Raw genomic sequence first — 10,676 nt, forward strand, 5'->3', positions numbered from 1 at the left:
GACACAGCTCGCGGGATCCTCCTCGGCATCCCTGTTGCCAGGCCCGTCGCCGAATCCTCGGCTGCGGCTGCTGCTCGCGTGCATGGACACGACGTTGACGTCCACGTCCCGCTCGCCCTCGTCCAAGACACCTCCACCTTTGCCTTCGCCGTCATCGAAACGCCCATCCTCGGACCCTTCGACTTCATCCGTACAGCGGTCGAGATGCGCTTCCCCAACGTCTCCTTCACCTTCGCGGCCTCGACCTACGGCTCTGCGCTCATGGTCTTCTCCACGGCCGCCGATCGCGAGCAGCTCGTCACCAACTCCCCCATTCGCTTCGCCGGCTTCCACATCGACTTTGTCAGGCCGGAGGACACGGAGGACCGCTCCACCACCACATACAGCCTCCTTGTTGAACTCGCCGCCTCCAACTTCCCGCTCGAGCTTTGGCACGAGGCGGACGCAGCCTTCGTCTTCGGCCACGTCGGCCAGCTCTGCTGCGTCGACACCGCCTGCTTCACGGGCTCAGATCACTCCTCCATGCGGGGCTTCGTCAGCATAGATCCTTCCGCCACCATCCCGCCGGCCCTCATCATCCGCCTCCCCAACAACGACGTCGTCGTCGTTCGCCTTCGCATCATCCAGACCTGGGCGGTGGGCCTGGGCGCACCTTTCCAGCCGCACAACGATGGCACCGACCCGCCGCCGCCGTCCCCAACTGCACCTCGCCACCCGCCCTTCGGTGTCGCAAACCGTGGTACTCAAACCATGGACGATATCGACGAAGACTCCATCCACGCCAACGACCAGATCGTCCCTGACGCCTCGTCTGCAGCCAACTCTCCTGCAGCCACCCTCGCCAGCCTCCAGAACCAGGCGGACCTGGCGCACTCAGCCGCCGAGGCCGCTGCATCGGCTGTCTTCCGCTGAACCGTAGCAACCGCACAGACATTTAACTATTCTTAATTTATAAATAAATTAAAGCAAAAAAGGAAGCTTAACTGTCCAGCGGAAGACAGCCGATGCAGCGGCCTCGGCGGCTAATGCGCTAGTCCACGCAGTTCGGAAGGCTGGCGAGGATGGCTGCGAGGAGAATTGGCTGCGAGCAGACATCGAGGACGATCTGATCGTTAGCGTGGATGGAGTCTTCGTCGATATCGTCCATGGTTTGAGTACCACAGTTCTGCGACACCAAAGGCGGGTGGCGAGATGCGGTTGGGACAGCAGCGCAGGTCGGTGCCATCGTTGTGTGGCTGAGAAGATGCGCCCAGACCACCGCCCAGAATCTGGATGATGCGAGACGAACGGCGGCGACGTCGTTGTTGGGAAGGCGGATGATGAGAGCCAGCGGATGATGGCGGAAGACTCTATGCGTGAGCCCGCATGGAAAGTGATCTGAGCCCATGCAGGCGGTGTCAGCCTGGCAAGCAGCTGGTCGGCGTGGCCGAAGGCGAAGATGCGCCCGCCTCGTGCCAAGCTCAGCTGGGAAGTAGGCGAGCGAGTTCAACAAGGAGGCTATATGTGGTGGAAGCGGTCCTCCGTGTCTCCGACTGACAAAGTCGATGTAAGCGGCAGCAATGAGGAGTTGGTGACGAGCTGCTCGCGATCGGCCTCCGTGGAGAAGACCATGAGCGCAGAGCCGTAGGTCGAGGCCGCGAAGGTGAAGGAGACGTTGGGGAAGCGCATCTCGACCGCATCCCTCAAATAATCTTTTCTCGACGAACTAAAATCTATTGAACCAACAACATCCACACCTTGGATTATTCTGGGAGACTTCAACCTAATGAGATACTCAACAGACAAAAACCATAACAACTTTAGGCAAAACGAAGCCGACAGTTTCAACGAAACAATCAACTCTCTCTCCCTAATCGAATTACCGCTCCATGACAGAGCGTTCACCTGGTCAAGCAACCGACAAAATCCAACGCTCCAAAAAATAGATAGAGCTTTCATCAACCTCGAATGGGCTAATACATTTCCAAACTCATCAATCTCCTCTCTTACTCGCTTCGTTTCCGATCACGTGCCCATCGTCGCCTCCATCTCCACCTCCGTTCCTCGTCCCGCCTTCTTCAGATTTGAAAACTCATGGGCCGCTCACCAGGCCTGCCGAGACATCATCCATGCTACATGGGCCGCAGACCATCCAACCCAAGACATGGGCCGCCGACTAATTTCAAAACTCAAAAAATCAAGATTCGCGCTCAAAACGTGGAGACGAAATCTACTCCCTCACCACCTGGCCGAAGCTAATTGCAAATATGTTATCTCCTATCTTGATTTAATCGAGGAACACAGACAGCTTTCAAAACCTGAGTTCAACCTCAGACACGTCGTTATAAAAACTCTTCGCCGGGCTATTCGATCCAGGGTTGACCATTGGAAGATACGGTCCAAAATTAAGTTCGCGATCAACGGCGAAGAAAACACAAAATATTTCCATATTTGTGCCTCAAATCATCTTAGAAATAACAAGATCTCAGTACTCTAACAAAACGGCGCAGAATTCGCTAACCACTCCCAAAAATCAGACATCCTAACCTCCTATTATAATCAATTACTTGGCGCCTCCTCTAATGGCGCTTCTATCTCGACGACATATACCCTCCCATTCACCACCACCTACGCCACCTAGATGATCCCTTCTCCCCTGACGAGATCACATCCGCCTTCTTTGACATGAACGCCTCAGCAAGCTCCGGCCCGGACGGTTTCGGACCGGGTTTCTACCACAAATTTTGGACCACAGTCAAACCAATAGTCCTCAAACTCTTCCAACAATTCCACTCTGGACAAATCGACTTAGACGGCCTCAACAGAGCCTACATGGTCCTCATCCCAAAAAAAGAAAATGCACGCACTCCAGATGCATTTCGACCAATTTCCTTGCAAAACTGCCCTATCAAAGCAATTGCCAAAACCCTCACTAACAGGCTCCAAAAAATAATCCCGCTTCTAGTGAACCCTAACCAAACAGGCTTCATTAGAGGAAGATGCATCTCTGAAAATTTTGTATTCGCTGCTGACATCCTAAACTACTGCCACAAAAGAAATGCTCCAACCTTAGTCATCAAACTAGATTTCCGAAAAGCTTTCGACTCAATTAATTGGGATTCACTCATCAAAATTCTCAAACACCGAGGATTCCCGCCAAAATTTATTTCCTGGATCCACAAACTTTTACACACAGGAAAAACAGCTGTCCTTGTCAACGGAGTGTCAGGCAATTGGATAAACTGTAAGCAAGGCCTCCGCCAAGGCGACCCACTATAACCATACCTATTTATCACAGTGGCAGATGTCCTTCAACAGCTAATAATCTTTGCCTGCCGTGACGGCCGACTAGCTCACCCGCTCCTAGAAGATACACCATGCCCTGTGCTGCAATACGCAGACGACACCCTCATCATTGTCAGAGCCACTCCAACAGCTGCCCAAAACCTAAAAAAAATCCTGGATAACTTTGCCCTGACAACTGGTCTCTCCATTAACTTCGATAAAACAATGCTTGTACCTATGAACGTCCCCAATAACCTTGCAACATCCATCGCCACCACTTTGGGCACACACATCTCTTCTTTCCCACAAACATATCTAGGTCTACCTCTACCCGCCACCAAATTACCAGCATCAGCCTTCCAACCGATCATCGACAACTGCGACAGATACCTTGCAGGATGGCGCGCCACCCTTCTATCCAAAGGCGGGAGGCTTGTCCTCCTCTCTGCAGTTCTTGATGCTCTGCCAACATATTTTATGTCCTCCTTCCTCATTCTCATCTCTGTACTTACAACCATTGACGCTCGCCGTAGAGCTTTTTTCTCGGCTGCTGAAGAAACATGTACGGGTTCTCAATGTCTCGTTGCGTGGGATAAGTTATGCGTTCCGACTTCACGAGGGGGGCTTGGCGCAAAAAAATTAAAAGCACGGAATGTTTGCCTTCTGCTGAAATTTTGTTTCAAATTCTTGCATTCACAAAATCTACCATGGAAACAATGGATACTATCCCAGACAACTAATCCATTTGCAGCTTCAAATCCATCCTACCTTACTAAAACTATTGCCAAACACTTAGACACACTCCTACAAATAACCACTTGCATTGCAAACAATGGTAAATCAGTTCTTTTTTGGCATGACAAATGGCTCCTCCCAGAAACCCTAGCTACGACCTTCCCTGCCCTATACACCCACCACACTCACACCCATGCATTTGTATGTGACATTTTGCAGAATGATATATCGGCTGGCCTACGGTGTAGACTAACCAATGCAGCGTCCCAGCAACTTGCCTCTCTTTCTACTCTGTTGCATGACGTACACCACACCGAGGAGCAGGACACAAGAACAATGCTAGATGGATCGCCATTTTCCACCAAAGCAGCCTACTTGCACATCCAAAGCCAGCTTCTAGACCCAGAGGCCTCACACATTTGGAACTCCAAGGTGCCCAGAAAAATCAAGGTGTTTGGATGGCTTCTACACCTGGATAGGCTCAACACAAGAGCTAACTTGATGCACAAGCACATCATCACATCGCAAGATTGCCCGAGATGCCAAGCACCAGTCGAGGATCGCTCGCACCTATTCTTCCGCTGCCCTGCATCGGCAGTGATCTGGAGGCGTCTGGCCATTACGCCAAATGCCAACACATTCACCGACATATGGTCTTTGCCGCTGCCCAATAACCTTCCTTCCTCCATATGGAACTCCGTCGCCCTCATTATACTATGGAAGATTTGGGATGCTAGAAACGCCAAAGTCTTCAGAGAGATAGAACAATCAGCAGCAGCAGCGATGACTATTAGTAACATTATTTCAGACCTAACTCTATGGTCCCACCGCTTTAAGAAAGCGGAATTGAGAGTACACGCCGACCTGTGGCGTGACTACCTCTCCCTCTGTAACTTACAAAACAGTCAACGGTGTACATTCTCTTCCTCGGGAACCGACCCGCTCCTTGGTCGCCCCGCGCGACCTGGGGGCGGAAACCCTAGATCCCAGCCTCCACCTCCTCTCCCTCTCCCCACCCCCGGCCGCCGCCGGCGTGCGCCGCCGGGCAAAGCCCGCGCGGTGCCGGCGGCGGCGGGCCTTCCACTACCTGGCGCGAGGAGGACCGGCGCGGGACGACGTCCTCCTTTGGCGACAGTGCAGATCGGCGACGGTCGGCGGGGCCTGGCGTGGCGGTGGCCGGCGAGCTGCGCCAGGGGCGGCCGGTCGCAAGTTGAGGCGGCGGTGAGGAGGTGCTCGGCGGGGAGGCGCGGAAGGAGCGGAGCATCTCGGCGGTGGACGCAGCGGCGGCGGGCGCGCGGTGGAGGAGGCTCGGCGCGGGACGGGGCGGTGACGGCGGGTCAGGAGCTTGGTGGCGGCGGCGGCGTGGAGTGCGTCCAGGGGAGTCCTGGCGCAGCGGAGGCCGGCGGGCGGCCAAGGAGGAGGACCGCGTCCTCGTTTCCCCCGATGGCGCCGACGAGGAGGAGGGTCCGGAGGCGCAGGGCCCAGATCTGGGTCCTTCTTGGGCCCGATCTGGGTTTCGGGCCGGGTGGTCGGTGGTGCTTGCTGCTGTGCGTGTCTAGGCTGGAGGTGGAGCTCGGAGTGTGTCCTCCTTGGTCATGCCGGGAGCGGGTGGAGCACCTTGGTGAGGCTACGGCGACATAGTGCTGTGGCGGCGGCGGTGTGGACAACAAGATCAGCGGCCCCAACTCGGCGGGCAGCGTGGGCGGGGTACGGCATCGGACGAAAGTCTGGCCCGCTTGGCCGGTGCCGGCGGCGACGGCGCCCGTGGGCGTCGTTTTCCTCCTTGGGGGCGCCGCCGAGGTATGCCGACACTTCCCTGCTCCCGCGTGGGTTTGGTGCTGTCTCCGGGCGAAAGCCTAGGTTCGGTGGAACCGACGCATTGGCGGCATTTCGATGTCGTTCCTCTGTTGGGAGCTTTGCGGTTGGAGACACGGCTTGTCGTTTATCTTTGCGTTCCTCCGGTGTCCGCCACTGTCCAAGGTTGATCTTCCGGGGCGCTATGTACGACATCGTCGGAGAGTCCAAGATGACGCCTTTTTGGAGGCCGACCTAGTCCCGCCATCTTCTCTTTTGATGGTGCGTCGGCAAAGGAGAGCTCTCTTGCAGATGTCGATCTTCGGAGGTATTCGGCGTGGAGCGAGACGCGGCTTTGAGGATTAGCTTTGGATAGGTTCTTTGTGTTGTAGTTGTATCTTTGGTGTTGGCTGGTCTTCGGATTAGCCGGGGTGGAGTTCGTTCTGCACTCGTTGTTCGCAGCGAGTTGTAGTCGTCTTGTACTTATATTCTGCCTTCTATAAAGATATGGTACGTCTTTGGCGTACTCTCAGAAAAAAAAAACTTACAAAACAGTTCTTGATGCAATATATTCAGGTGGGGATCATCTCCCCCCCCGATGAAAGCTTCAAAAAAAAAAACAATCTTTATATTCCAGTCTGCTGACTTTGTTGATTTGCATTCCTTTGAAATCCATGAAGGAACGGTGGTAGCTCAGAGAAACTTTGCTTCTTCGTTAACTGCCGACCATTCTAACTTGCACTGCTCTGCACTATTCAAAAGAAGAGAGTTGGTTTCTGTTACCAGTCTGCTAATTTATACCTAGCTCAGATTTCCTATTTGATCTATTTCCATGTAATTTAACAAGTGATTTCTAAACGATGATTGCGTACTTTGGTTCCACATGATGTATACAATAAATTAGAAAGTAAGCAGTGTGTTTTCTTTACTTTTGTGTGGATTGTAGTGTAGTGAGGTATAGAAGAGAATTTAAATTTACGTGAAAATTAACATACTGTTTTACAACAAAAACCGTTAAATACTTCAAACCTAAGATATCCTATCTATTTTAGACCCATTGCAACGCATGGGCACTTTTGCTAGTATACTAAAACAATGTGTACCGTATACTTGCAGCATGGCGGATTGTTTTCTCAGTATAATAAAAAAATCTGCTAGATTGGATTTTTCTTACCCCTATTGTAAAAATAGAAGAGGGTACTAAATAATCTATCTCCGGACAAAGAAATCTATAATGTAGAAAATATTTTTAGGGTTATGTAGAAAATGGCAAATACCCATTTTCCATTAGGTCTCCATACAAATACCTTGGCATGTTGTACCGGTAATGATCAACCCTAAAAATTGGGATGGACGTAAGAGCTCGCTATTGGTGGCCTAGTCCGGGTCGACCCACTCATCCTCGGTGAGGCGTCGCACCGCTCGTGGATCGTTAGCTAGTTTTAATTTTAATATTAAATGTTATTTTGATAGAGAAATTTAATTGGAAGTGTCACGCAAATATTCGCACAAATTTGATTTTGGGCGTCTATTTTTTTTCAAATTGAAATTACCAAATGCTGACGTGCTATTCATCAATGGCGGCTTGATGAAAATCCGCCAGCAATCGTGTAAAGGTTGCCCGAATGCCACATCCGCCGCACTGGTGGAGTTGCCACACCACGCCACGTGTGCAACATGGCACCAGTTTGGTGTCGTGCTGTGACAACACCACCAATTACAAGAACGCAACGCAGTTACTTATATACTAGCAGGAATGGGCGCGGCGTGCCGCCGCGCCAACCATGTCATATCAATTGATGTAAGACCTAGATGGTGAGCCTGATTGATGTTGGTAATAACAAACAGTGACTTGCTAGATTGCATCTATTTTACAACTTAAAACTAAGATGTATATATGCTTTCAACGAAGTGTACAATGGTTTGGTGAAAGAAAGAACTACAATGTTTCATAAAAAATGTGAGTCCGCTTAGTTTTTTTTCTTTCTCTCAGACTGCTCTTCTCTCATCTGAGCAAAGGAAACTATTCTTGACGTCCAAAAATATGACTACATCTACAGGTACATTACAGATCATGTGGGGCATTAACTTATTGCACTTGCATTTTGCACAAGAGCTCAGCTGACATAATTCAGAACAACCAATCACTTGAAAGAAGATCTATATTGAAGATTGGAAGGTCCCACTGCAGATGTAGGTTGGAACTGCAAATGAAATTATAAAGTTAATGTGTGGTCTTTTGAGTTATTATTACATATATATAGTATATATTCACCAAGATCAGCAGAAGTACTGTCCAATCTTTACCTCTTCCAACATCATACATTAACATCTATCTAAGAATAATCATATGTATCAGATTGTGGAGACTGAAACACCCGCAGTTAAGAAACGCAGAACGTGCAAGAGCTATCCAATTCCTTCATCTGATAGAGGAAACACCAACATATGTTCCCATAAAACTCACTTAGTTACCAACACTGCAAAAGACTAATAAGTGAGTGTGTATTGGTAACTGCTAAGACAAAGAAGCAGCGAACCAGCCTATTACCCTCTCCAAAACCAGGGAAGGTTATCTTCCAAAAGGATTAAGTATTTAGGGAAAAAAAATTCCACCTAAAGGACCAGTCCAAATAGCATATTTAAGGTAAAAACAAATTTGTGGAAGAATCACTATCCACTTTGTACATTACCTGAATCTCATTGCACTTTGTATGATCAAAAGATGAGAAACTCAAAGATCAAGTTTTGGTGGATAATGTAATAACACTCAACCATGCTACCAAGAAAAGGAAGCTAAATTAAGCATTGGACTTAACCTTATTGGTCGTGCAACTTCTGTATCATCACCTTCATGCTCTGCCTCTGACCATATTCAAGTCCTCTAGTTCAGTTATAAGTCAGAAAGAACAAAACAGAATTAGGAAAACCAAGAGGCACAAAATAAGGGAAGTTTGCTCGGGTTTCGCAGAGAAGTTCTATGCTATCATCGCTGCCGTAAAAAAGAGCGAGACTTCCTAATCTGCAACGTGATTCTTTCTGCACACAAAAATGAGAACAACAAGTCAGGTTACCTCCTGTGCTAAACTGGGAATTATGTGGTAACATCAGCATGATATCCACATTACTCGAATTCATGGGATTAAATTACTTCGAAATAGTAGAAACTTACACTAAACTGGATTATGCTTTCTAGTACCAGTGCTCAGAATCAAGAAGATTTTAGCAAAAGAAACGCAAAAAATATGAGTTTGGACATTGAAATGGTGTATGTACTTGGAAGATGTCTCTGCGAGTGTGCGGGGAAGGATGGATCTGACAGTGTCATTGCAATGATAATGAAATGACAGAAAAATGCATATCTTGGTATATTTATTGATGACTAATAACAATGTATTCAACATCGTAGTTTACCTAAGAATTGCATTTCTCCCACTACAGTGAAGAAGAGCATACGATCTGAGCAAAGTGAAAGACTATAAATACCAAATACTTGCTAACAGATGGAGGATAGGGAATGGAAATTAATGGACCAATTGGACATCTAGCTGAACTTCAATCTATAAAAATACTACATTGTTGCCAACAATGGCTATATTCTGAAACTTAGTGAAAAATGTCACTCGCCTGGTTTTTTCTCTCTTATATACATGATAAATTTAGACATGAAGTTAATTAGTACATTACAACATTTGTTATTTACAAACATGAAAGCTTAGTAGCCTTACCCAAAAAAAAAAATCATTAGGGGTTGGCGCTGCTCCACAGAGCTTCAAGGCCAATCAGTACATTCAACAACCATCATTTTTACTCCGACTCTCTGCTTCGGTGAATTCTGCAAATATCTATCAGAACACAGTTGGGCATATCAATATTCATCTAAAAATGAAAATAGTACTATGGTATGAGTAACAGAGAGTTTTTATTGCATATTCGCCCCAAAATAGTGAAGAGTAGATATTATACAATTGCATCATTTTTCATAACTTTCTCAGAATGGGAGGAGGAAAGACGATTTGTTTATCTTTTCCTCATTGTAGATAAACCTAAGAATAAGATTACAAATCCATCAATGTCTCGTTAACTTTTAACCATCATTTTTACTCCAACTCTCTGCTTCGGTGAATTCTGCAAATATCTATCAGAACATAGTTGGGCATATCAGTATTCATCTTAAAATGAAAATAGTACTATGGTATGAGTAACTGAGAGTTTTTATTGCATATTCGCCCCAAAATAGTGAAGAGTGGATATTATACAATTGCATCAATTTTCATAACTTTCTCAGAATGGGAGAAGGAGGAAAGACGATTTGTTTATCTTTTCCTCATTGTAGATAAACCTAAGAATAAGATTACAAATCCACCAATGTCTCGTTAACTTTTGAAATAAATTATGCCACCTATAAAATTAAATAGACATAGCTTAGTTATAGTTAGTACATAGAAATGTCTGCAAACAAAATGTTAGGGTTAGTGGCGTCAATTATGCAGTACTTAGTGGAATCAAAATTCCAATAGATAAAAGTGATCGCACATCAACACACATAATTCATAGTGCATTAGTGAAGCAGCAATGCACTGTCATGTAAGATTACTCTGAGCAACATGAAATAATTCGAATGTAGAACATGGGATCCAAGTTTCACTCACCTCAGTGGCGGAGCGTGCCAGTCATGGAAGCCGGGGCAGACCTTAACTGCTGCTGCGCTAGTGAAAGTTTGCCGAAACAACCGCTGTCATTAAACGCTAGGAATAACACTGCTCTAAACGGATGCTTGCCAGATGAGCCCAGGTGCTGCCCGGGGTTGCAGGGAGGTGGCTCCATCACTGCTAATAACTAAAAGGAGCTGACAGATCATCAGACCAAGAGGCAACTAAATT

General features: G+C 47.6%; 1 long non-coding RNA gene across 1 annotated transcript; it reads right to left on the bottom strand.

Moving 5' to 3' along the window:
* Positions 1 to 7,937: 7,937 nt before the first annotated feature.
* LOC124703625 lies at positions 7,938 to 9,431 on the bottom strand. The gene is made up of 2 exons (XR_007003183.1): positions 8,966 to 9,431; positions 7,938 to 8,832 (listed from the first exon to the last, which is right to left on the bottom strand). It is a non-coding gene; the product is annotated as an uncharacterized LOC124703625 (long non-coding RNA).
* Positions 9,432 to 10,676: the final 1,245 nt, after the last annotated feature.

Source organism: Lolium rigidum, chromosome 3 (genome assembly GCF_022539505.1).
Source record: "Lolium rigidum isolate FL_2022 chromosome 3, APGP_CSIRO_Lrig_0.1, whole genome shotgun sequence".
Taxonomy (NCBI): domain Eukaryota; kingdom Viridiplantae; phylum Streptophyta; class Magnoliopsida; order Poales; family Poaceae; genus Lolium; species Lolium rigidum.